An 11,844-nucleotide genomic window follows, 5' to 3' on the forward strand; every position below is an offset into this window, starting at 1 on the left:
TTTCACACATAAGAACCAAATTTAGAGTTATCCAAGTAGCCGCACGTTTCGAGAAATGTTGTATTAGAGCCGCAGATGTCTGTTCATTGAGTATCTTTGTTCGGTATGGTGCTGATTTTGAATGTTTGATGCGAGTTTGTGTCTTGAGGGAACCGAGGTAAACATAATTTGATTAATTGTGTGTGTGTGTGTGTGTGTGTGTGTGTGTGTGTGTGTGTGTGTGTGTGTGTGTCAGAGAGAGGGAGGGAGGGGGAGGAGTGAGAGCGATAGTTACTATTAATACATGAAGCTGAGACACTGGGTTTTCTGTGAAGAAGTGTAATCATAAGGGCTGATTCTATAAACTTCACTGATTGGATATTATTTTTGACCCAATTTTAAAAAATAAACTCATTTCAAGTAAATCATCTGTTTAAATTGTTTTTCATTTAATTCAGGAATCTTTCTCTCTTTCACAGGTCACGCCAGCAGCTCAGTGGAACTCACTGTCTTCCTCAGACGTCCGCAGAGAAACAGTACTGTTCCCGGTCCTTCACGCCCTTATGCACAGTGCGCTGCTCACAACAGTGACCTAGTATGGTACGAAAAAACAACTGTTTCATTGATATGGTATGTCGTAGTTATGTTTATAAGTGATTTTCATCAGCTGATAATTGACGGCCACCAGGTCTTGGCCGTTAGGCGGCGCTATTCATTTGACTGGCAACAAAAAAATGGTTCAGATGGCTCTAAGCACTATCGGACTTAACATCTGAGGTCATCAGTTCCCTAGACATAGAACCTAACTAACCTAAGGACATCACACACATCCATGCCCGAGACAGGATTCGAATCTGCGACCGTAGCAGCAGCGCGGTTCCGGACTGAAACGCCTAGAACCGCTCGGCCACAGCGGCCGGCGACTGCCAAAACAAACTGGAGATGACACTGAAGTTAACTCGTAGTTTGACCAGCAAATTTTGCCGAGCGTGATGTAGGCAAACATATTTAACTGTTCCCTGGTTACACATAGTAGTAGGGCTGTGCGGGTTTGGGGCTAAACTCAGTTGTTTCCAGATTTCTCTCCCCCTCTGATCCCCTTTCCCTATCACATCATCGATGACATCATGCATTGTTGCCAGTTTTCACCCTTTCCTGCACCCCTCTGGCATAGCACAGTTTCCCTATGTAGGAAATGGCGGGGAAATTCAAAATAACCCAGTTGTTCTACGATTTTTTCCCCACAGCTCTGACATCAATTTGCAAATAGGGCAGTTGTTCTGAGTGTAAAGTGGCAGAATATTAAGAAATGTAAGATAGGAAAGTGTCTTGTTGGTGCACAATTCGTAAATCCAAGACGGCGAGCTGGGCATACAATATCAACCTGTATGATGTCAAAATCCAAGACAGAGCTCCAAGAAGTTGACCCGGAGATACAAGGCCAGTTCTGTCACGTGACCTAGGCATACAGGGTCAGCCTACATAGTTATCAGATTTTCCAGCTCACTGGTGCCACCTGCACAGTAGCTAGACCACTTGTGTTGAGTATAGACTCCAATGCTAAGTTTATAGTGGGAAATTTGAAAATCATTGCTTTTCCATACTCATATGATGTTACAATTCACTTGCCCTAAGAGTAAATCCACTTGTGCTATGCTTAAACAATTTCTGCCTCCTCTCTGAGGTTACAATTGTCACTCTAAGTTGTAAACTGACTTGTTCCAAGTTCAGAGCATTGTGTTGTATCATAATGGGGACGTTTATGTCTTTAAGGAGGGCTCCTGCACCACTTCCACGTGTCAGAGAGGTCCTACGCACTTCTCTAAGTCCGTGGGCACTGTACCATGGCAAGCTGGGCCATTGCTCCACTGCAGCAGGATGTCTGTCATTAAGGGTGGTAAGTGCTTGACAGTTATATTTTGAGACAGCTACACTTTTAATGAAGTGTTAATACATTTCTTCTTATAGAAAGGTCACGCGCATTGCAGGTGAATCTGCCTGCTGTAAAATTGAGCATTTGACTTCTTTTACTTGGATGCCAGAGCCCACAGAATGTTTGTCTCAGTATGCCATGTCAAGAGTTAGTAATGCGGGCAGTTGTCTGTCCGCTATTGTTCTCTGAGACAGTGCGCCCCTGCAACAGTCAAACCAAATAGATGTAAGAGGTATCTTTCAGACACATTCATAAGACTATATGTTTTTACACTATAATGTACTGTAATTTTAAAGATGGACGGTTTCGGGCTACTGATTCATCTGAGATAATTCCGCAAATGACACGGTCTTAAAATACTGCCACCCTGACGTACTATCCCTGCAAGGTGCACCTGCCATGAAAACTTTAAGAAGATGTAACTCTGGTACCCTAACCACATAAGGGCTGCAAGAATCAAGTACACCACTGGCCATTAAAATTGCTAGACCTCGAAGATGACATGCTACAGACGCGAAATTTAACCGACTGGAAGAAGATGCTATGACATGCAAATGATTTGCTTTTCAGAGCATTCACACAAGGTTGACGCCGGTGGCGACACCTACAACGTGCTGACATGAGGAAAGTTTCCAACCAATTTCTCATACACCAACAGCAGTTGACCGGCGTTGCCTAGTGAAACGTTGTTGTGATGCCTCGTGTAAGGAGGAGAAATGCGTACCATCACGTTTCTAACTTTGATAAAGGTTGGATTGTGGCCTATCAGGATTGCAGTTTATCGTATCGCGACATTACTGCTCGCGTTGGTCCAGATCCAATGACTGTTAGCAGAATATGGAATCGGTGGGTTCAGGAGGGTAATACGGAACGCTGTGCTGGATCCAACGGCTCACTAGCAGTCGAGATGCCAGGCATCTTATCCACATGGCTGTAATGTCTCGATGCCTGAGTCAACAGATGGGGACGTTTGCAAGACAACAACCATCTGCACGAACAGTTCGACGACGTTTGCAGCAGTGTGGACTATTAGTTCTGAGACCATGGCTGCGGTTACCCTTGTCTCTGCATCACAGACAGGAGCACCTGCGATGGTGTACTCAATGACGAACCTGGGTGCACGAATGGCAAAACGTCATTTTTTCGTATGAATCCAGGTTCTGTTTACAGCATCATGATGCGACATCGCGGTGAACGCACATTGCAAGAGTGTATTCGTCATTGCCATACTGCCATATCACCCGGCGTGAAGGTGTGGGGTGCCATTGGTTACACGTCTCGGTCACCTCTTGTTCGCATTGACAGCACTTTGAACAGTGGACATTTCATTTCAGATGTGTTACGACCTGTGGCTCTACCCTGCATTCGATCTCTGCGAAACCCTACATTTCAGCAGGATAATACACGACTGCATGTTGCAGGTCCTGTACGGGCCTTTCTGGATACAGAAAATGTTCCACTGCTACCCTGGCCAGGACATTCTCCAGATCTCTCACCACCTGAAAACTCTGGCCAATGGTGGCCGAGCAACTGGCTCGTCACAATACCCCAGTCACTACTCTTGATGAACTATGGTATCGTGTTGAAGCTGCATGGGCAGCTGTACCTGTACAAGCCATCCAAGCTCTGTTTGACTCAATGCCCAGGTGTATCAAGGCCGGTATTACGGCCAGAGGTGGTTGTTCTGGGTACTGATTTCTCAGGATCTATGCACCCAAACTGCGTGAAAATGTAATCACATGTCAGTTCTAGCATAATATATTTGTCCAAGTCTGGAATTAGGGCTGAGTGTCTGTTTACTTCCTTTTTTGTGGAACGTAATGTGCCCTTAAGTGCAGCTGATTGTGTCGGTGCTCCATGTAAGAATGTTTCCCACATCAGAAGATGCAAAGATGTATAGCTCTAGTCGCACGAAAACGACATGCATTCTAAATAAAATGGCAAAAAGTGCATCATCTGAAGTTGTTAAGTGCCTTCAGAACCATTTTCTTTGGCAACGGATGGAAGCAATGATATGAATGCCAAGTTGTATAAAATTGTTGTTACATTCTCTGATATTCCATGGGAAAAAGGTAGTGAGCACTCGGCTATCCACACCAACATTAGATGGGGATTCAACATGGCGAAATATACATAACCTGATGTTATCCCAGCTGAATTCTCGTAACATACCAACGAAAACTGTGGGGCTTTCTGTTATTAGAAGGCTCCTCTTATGGCAGAACACAAAAATGAGCTTACAGCAATTCTGAGGGAAGTTCAAGAAGGTATGACCATCATAAGTTGCATTTTCCATGTGATTAATCTAGCAGCTGAAAAAGGTGCTGGATGATTACCACTTAAAGTAGATGAGATCCTTGTTAATACATTTTATTGCTTACAGAAGAGTGTCAAAAGAAAAGAATGCCTTCAGAAAATTTGAACTTGCGCAATAAAGAGGCAAAGAAAATTCTGAAGCATGTATGTACTAGGTGGTTATCTTTAGGCAGATGTTTGGATAGGCTACTGAACCAGTGGGATCCACTTCTTTCTTTCTTCAAGGAGGAAGTGGTATTATGCACCCAAAACATTTCCACAAGCTTGGCATCTTCTAGAATACCTAGAGTGGATCCAAACAGTATCACAAGAAGAGAATTCTTGATTCCACTGCTACACATGCCCCCAGAAGAGTAGCATAGTCTTCCAAACGTGGCAAACACATCCTAAAAAGTAAGACTTGTGCTACAATACATGGGAAAGAGTTGTTTATGTTCCTGACCTCAAACTTGAACAAGGCCTTTTGTACTTTCCTTAATGTCACTATTCCTGTATTTGGCAAATTGAATGTTGCCCTTCAGACTTCTTCCCCACAGGTTCACTTTTTATTAGAACTTCTAGTGGACTTGCTAAAGCACCAAGTTTGTTGCGCCGAGAATTGTCAAGAGCTTCTCACTGCTTGAAGTTGAGTAAAACTTGATTTAAAATCAAAGAAGTGATGATGAATTAGTTATTGGCATTCAGAGTTAGAACACAGTGAATGATCTACAGGATACAAATATATCCCTCTTCTTTTCATCAATGAGAAACTACTTCTGTGCTGCCTGTGACTACATCATCAACAAGTTTCCGCTCAAGGATGATGTGTGAAAGCAGGCTCAAGTTGAGGATGGACAAGATTGAAGATGCACACTTTTCTTCCATTATGGCTGCAAATCAAGATGCTGCAAATGATTACAGTTGGGCATAAATATCAATAATTTGTGGAACCAATTGACTTCTTAAGTATAACCGAATTTCTAGAGTAATGCTCTCTATTTTCACTATACCTCATTGCAATGCCTTGTGAAGAAAAATAGAACAGAATTCAGATCACCCATGTCCAATGAATCTCTGGAGTCTATTCCTACTTTGGAGCCCAGGAGTTCAGGTCCCTGTTATGACAAAACATTTTCTGAAGACTTTTTGTAGGAAGCTAAAAAGCCCACAACTATGACTTTAAAATCGAACTGGCATGTGATTTGCAGTGTGCATTGTATTATTTCTTACCTGTATTACGTTAAACAAGTTTTATTGTGTAAAGCCTTTTTCAGTTATTGCATATCCGCTTAATTTATCGAGGAAGTCCTGTTATGTAAGCTCCAAACCAATATTCACCGTGCCTGCTGTTGTTTAACGTGGATTTCTTCTTTATTGTTATGGTCATCTACAAATCATTGGCCTATGATGTAAGTAGATGTGATTTCAATTAGGTACCTTGTTTAAAGCATGAATTATTGCATTTTGTAGCCCAGACGTTTTATTAGTTTCGTCAAGCTGGGGTATGTCGAAAAACGTTAGATTTTTTTTGTCGTGCAAGAGCCCATTTCACAAGTTGGCAGGTATGATATAAATTGTGGACGCAATTCTGACGTCCAGTAGTCCTATGCGAGAAGTTTCACAGTCTGGTAGTGCATGTGAAGATTTGCTTAGCAGCGTGTTTTCTGCATTCCGTACACAATATGATAGCCAATCTGTGTGACAGAAACCAGTGTTGGATTGCGGGAGATACGTGGAATTAGATGTTTACGAAATTCATATAAATTGTGGACACAGTTCTGACGTCCAACAGTGCCGCAGATGTATTTGGATTAGTTGAATTTGATGGCTAAGATACGAGATATGCAGTGCCTTCAGCTATTAATTTTCAATGTAAATCCATCCATTCAGTCTCAGCTACTTATCAAGATTATCATCCAAAGATACATGTAAATTATCAAACAGTGACCAATATGTGTGGTTTAAGGACAGGATGTGAATGTTTAATTATTCAAAGTCTGCCACCACAGTCTGCCATCTGAGGGTTGAGTCACAGATGTTTAACACACCTGTGCCATCACTGCTCCATCAGCTGCCGACCATACTGCATAAGGCCATGTGTCCTGACTCTCAATGTAGAGCATCTATTAATGAAGAGTACATACATCTCTTCAGTGTGTGCAATTCAGATAAGAGATGCATGCAGTGCAGATATCTTTGCGTAATATATACTGTGTAAATCAATGTAAGAATTGGCAGCACATCTATGTCGAATCAAATTTTGAAAGTACGTTAAACTCCACTCCTACAACCCTCAAAATAGTCAGATTTAACTGTAAATTGAGCAGGAAGCACTCAAGTGTTCAGAACGATTTACTTTCTATAATCCATAGCGAAGGAGCAGAAGTTATCTGTGACTGTTAGTCAGCACATATGTGATTATCACACACTGGGTATTATGATACTGTAACATTAAAGTAGCTTCTAAGTTGTAAGTGCTGACATGCCTAAAAGCATACATGTTCACACAATAGTACTAACAGCCTTGTCACATGTAAGGTCATCAATCAATATTGTTGTTTTAATGTACAGGGCTATTACAAATGATTGAAGCGATTTCATAAATTCACTGTAGCTCCATTCATTGACATATGGTCATGACACACTACAGATACGTAGAAAAACTCATAAAGTTTTGTTCGGCTGAAGCCGCACTTCAGGTTTCTGCCGCCAGAGCGCTCGAGAGTGCAGTGAGACAAAATGGTGACAGGAGCCGAGAAAGCGTATGTCGTGCTTGAAATGCACTCACATCAGTCAGTCATAACAGTGCAACGACACTTCAGGACGCAGTTCAACAAAGATCCACCAACTGCCAACTCCATTCGGCGATGGTATGCGCAGTTTAAAGCTTCTGGATGCCTCTGTAAGGGGAAATCAACGGGTCGGCCTGCAGTGAGCGAAGAAACGGTTCCGTGCGGGCAAGTTTAATGCATAGTGATGTGAAAGATTCAGTGTTTAAACCTCCTCTACCAAGAAACGTGCCAGAACTGCGAGCTCACATCAACAATGCTTTCGAACTCATTGATGGGGACATGCTGCGCCGAGTGTGGGAGGAACTTGATTATCGACTTGATGTCTGCCGAATCACTAAAGGGGTACATATCGAACATTTGTGAATGCCTAAAAAAACTTTTTGAGTTTTTGTAGGTCTGTGGAAAGCGTTGTGAAAATATCTCAAATAATAAAGTTATTGTAGAGCTGTGAAATCGCTTCAATCATTTGTAATAACCCTGTATGTTTTGAGTACAAGCAAGCAGTAGAAACCTCAGTTCAAGACATACGCTATGTGAATATCCTCCAAGTACCACTCCTATACTCTGAAGTTCACACATGACAAGCATATTTCATGTGACTCAGTAAAGCTTTAACAGTTGACAGTACATTAAACTTCATCGCCACAATCCTTCTAAATAGACATGTTGGAACAGCTTGCCAATGAACAAAGGTGACCTTTGATTTTCAATAAAAATGAATGTGATTATCACACAGATCGACTATGATGATCATATAATGTTAACTAGTTTTTAGGTATTAAATAATGTTGGCACGTCTAACAAGTGTATACATTGACATAATACTATTAGCAGTGATACATTGCATAACGTCATCAATCAAGAGTGTTGTTGTAGTGTATGTCTTTATATGATAGTATTACTGGCAATATATATCACAGAATATCAGCTAGATCATACACATAATCAAAACCTTACCAATATAGTCAGTTGATAGTGAAAAATAATTAAATAGGTGCATGAATCTTTAACATTATTAATGATTTGTATAATTAATTAAAACATCACCTTCATCATCTGATGATCATTGTCTTCATCATATGACAGCATATCGATGATTTCCCGTCCCACAAACATGTATTATGCTTCTGCTCTAAAGTGCTTAATAGTGTTCAACTTCGTTGTAGGAAGCCAGATCGAAGTAACTATAGTGGTTTGAAACGTGTGTGACGCATTTAACAACTATCTACATGGTAAATTCTTCAAGTTCATCTCTGTGAGAGACAGCAAGGCAGAAACACCATTTCTTCCACATGAAAATAATGGTGTTATAGCTGGAGGAATACTGGGTAAAATCGGCAAGAAAGCATCTGAAAATCATCCAATTGTACCATATAAAATGGACTTGACTGACACTATAATGAGTGTTCTGATGGAACAACTGTTTGGAAAATCTCAGTGGCTGGAGATTCTTCTTCCACATACAGGTTGATCTGTAGAGTAGTAGGACTGCGACTGTCTTGTACCCTCTCTATTTCGAATTTACATTACTAGAGGGAGAAGCAAATATAAACCGGAATTTTTGTTTGATGAACCTTTTTGCAAATGGAGAGCAGCGCGATCCCTGCTCTTGTTGCTATCGTTTCCAATGATTGTTCTCGACGCCTGAAACGTTGTAATGTTTCTTTTGTTAGACTCGCAATGTCAGAGCAAGTTTCTCACAATAAAGGACACAAAAACATCCGGAATTTTGAGAAGACTTGCTGCATAGTTCGGGGACAACACCCTGAGAAAGAATCAAGTCTTGGCACAAAGAGTTTTTATGAGGACGAGAAACAGTTGATAATGCAGCTCACCGACGTTCCCTGAGGACTAGCATGAGTGAAGAAAACACTCACATTGTCAATCATCTTATGGAAGACGATCGCCGAGTAACAGTTGCTGAAACTGCTACTGAGGTTGGCATAAGCTACGGTGGTGCTCAGGCGATCCTTACTGACGACCCTGGGTTCTGGAAAATGTCTGCAAGGTACGGCCTCGTCTTCTCATGGCAGACCACAAATTTCATCGTATCTAGGTGTGTAAACGGCTGCTTACATGCCACCAAACTGAAGGGGAACACTTTTTGAACCAGATTGTGGTCTGCAATGAAATTTGGGTACACCATTACATCGTGGAATCGAAGAAAAGTAGTATCGAATGGTGCAAAGAGGACGAATCTGCACCCATCAAAGCCAAAAAGTCTCTCAGAAGGGTGTTGTAACATTATTTTTTTTTATTTTAAAGAAGCTCTCATCGATGTTCTCCACAAACATTGTACTACGAATGCTGCATACTGATGCCAGAAATTGGACAAAAGAAACCCCATACATATTGTCAGAAGAGGTGTGCATTTGCAATCCGTGATGTGATTGTGCTTCATGACAACACTTGACCCAACACAGTGACCAGAATACAAAAAGTTGAGGAATTATGCTGGACCACTCTAGAACATCCTTCCTACAGTGAACTTATCACCCACTGAGTTGGACCATTAAATGAAGCAGTTGGAGGTCAGATCTGGCTACAGTGGCACTGTTAAAGTGTTTGTGCGCAAGTGGCTGCTGTCACAGCCACGTTCATTTTGCAAAAACAGAATCGAGAAACTACCAATCTGCTGGTAAAAATGTCTTTCTCGTTCAGGAGACTATATAGAAAAATATATGTATGACACTTTCGGCAGTTGACTTTCTACAACTCTTACATATTTTGAAAAATGCATATTTGTGCCAGCGGTTGTACAATTCTATGTTCATTCTCTAGTGGTTTCGGTTATTACAACCACCTTCACAGGGGAAGAATAGTGTACAGCAGTGGATCAAAAACACATTTTCGTCAAATATGACCCAACCAAATATAGAACTTACATGCATGTCTGAATAGAGTCCATAAAAACATACTGTGCCTTGGCACAATCACAGTAATGCACACTTGGTGATGACTACACACTTAGTAATTGACATATTATGGGCAGTCATAACAGTATTGGCAGTATTGTGAGAAATGTGAATGAATGGGTGTTCTGTTCATGATCTTTTAAGAGTTCTGTACATAAACTTATACAATACCATTATGTATGAAAACAATAAATTTCACTGGATGCATGTATTATACTGTACTGAATGGTTTCATTTTAGTACAGGATGTCACTGTTATCATCAGTGACTCTTAGCTCTAGAGTTTTTGTGTTACTGTTATTGTGAGGGTCTGAAAGTTTTCACTCTCTTCAAGGTTATGATTGTGAAAGTTATTCATGTCTTAATCTACCTCTTCCAAGAACTGAAGGGTCTGTGTGTAGTGGTGCTAAAGACTCTTTGTCAGATCTAGCTACAGATCCTTGCCTGTTAATGATATTATGATAGTCTGAAAGCTTCACTTTATTTTAAAGTAGGGAGGTGGAATTTAAAAATGCTGAGTGCTTACACCTCTTGGATCAACGTTGCACTACTCTTGATGGTATATAAGTTTCATAGCCTGATGCATTGCTTTCAGTTATCTTGCAAGAATGAAGCGACCAGCTAGTCCAAATGGTAGAACTACCACTGCTCCTACTCCACATTGGAGATGTAAGAGGGAAGTCTTTGCCGATTTGGATGATGGATTCACTGTATTGTACATAAATGACTTGATAAAGATGACATAAACAGTTTTGCAGTCAACACAGTGTGAGTACTGAAATAGGTATTATTCTTTTTCATAAGTGTTAACCTGTTTGTGAATTGAGAATCTATGTTATCATTATATGTACAACCTGAGCTAATGTATTCAGCAATGATGTGCTGCTTAGTGACATACTGTCAGTTGATGTTAACCATCAATCACAGCAGTGTGAGTAGTGCTTTATATGTATTAGTGTGTAAAAATTCACAATATATGTTAACGTCCCATTTACATGTGTTGTACATGATTGTCATACTAATCTAATGACTTCACAGATTGTTGCAGATTATAATGATGATGACTGTTATACTTCGTCGATAACTTCATGCCTGAGCAGGCTGAGCATTTGGGGACTTTAAGACATATTGCAGCTTTGCAGGCTGCATGATCCAAATGGATTGCATTGTACATGATAATGTGGAGTCACTGTCAGCAACAAGTGAGTGCTGGACTATATTATTATTAAGGTTCATGATCTGATATGTCGATATGTTGTCCTAGGTGAATATGATGCCAACTTAATGATTTCAGATGTTTTTGTAGAGTCTAATGATGAGGGTCAGCTGTGTCTGATAATAACTTCACACCGCAGCATGCTGAGTGGTTGTAGATTATGAGACATTGTGCAGCTTCACCTTATGAAATATCCAAAGTAATAGATGAGTGTCTTGTACACAAAGATGCAGCATCACCATCAGCAAAGAGTGAGTACTAGGCTACATATTTTTTTCTTTTCATGTATGTTTTTCATAAACCTTCATTATTGATGTAAGTTCAGTATTTGTGTTGTTGCAGATGACTGTGTCAGTACTGAGGTTGAAATCATCAACATATTGTCAAGTAATGAGGATGATGATATTGTTTTATCATCAGATGATGAAGGCAATGATGTAATTAATTAAATAAATAATTAGTAATGTTAAACATTGATACACCTGTTGTAATTATTTATCCCACTGACTATCGAGACATTTTGATGGTGTGCATGATTTAGCTGACATCTATGATATATATTGCTGCTTATACTATCGTCTGAACACACACACTGAAACAACAATCTTTGTTGATGAACTTATGTGATATATCACTGCTAATAGTATTTTGTGAATATACACAGTCATTAGCTGTGCCATGTTACTTTTAACTTAGAAATTATTGTAATGTAAT

The 11,844-nt window shown here is 40.4% G+C and overlaps 1 protein-coding gene across 6 annotated transcripts in view; it reads left to right on the top strand.

The window, feature by feature from the left end:
* The window catches only part of LOC124717235 (YLP motif-containing protein 1), a 404,334-nt gene extending 392,725 nt beyond the window's left edge, over positions 1-11,609 (top strand). For 2 of the 6 annotated variants that reach the window (XR_007005722.1, XR_007005726.1), the window contains 6 exons: positions 459-579; positions 1,753-1,876; positions 10,510-10,682; positions 10,953-11,116; positions 11,209-11,381; positions 11,456-11,609. The gene's annotated coding sequence lies outside the window, so the exon portion shown is untranslated. Of the gene's footprint in view, positions 1-458; positions 580-1,752; positions 1,877-10,509; positions 10,683-10,952; positions 11,117-11,208; positions 11,382-11,450 lie in introns of those variants that run through there. The other 4 variants (XR_007005724.1, XR_007005723.1, XR_007005725.1 and 1 more) reach the window with 4 other exon arrangements.
* The last annotated feature ends 235 nt before the right edge of the window (positions 11,610-11,844 follow it).

This window comes from Schistocerca piceifrons, chromosome 9 (assembly GCF_021461385.2).
Source record: "Schistocerca piceifrons isolate TAMUIC-IGC-003096 chromosome 9, iqSchPice1.1, whole genome shotgun sequence".
NCBI lineage: Eukaryota > Metazoa > Arthropoda > Insecta > Orthoptera > Acrididae > Schistocerca > Schistocerca piceifrons.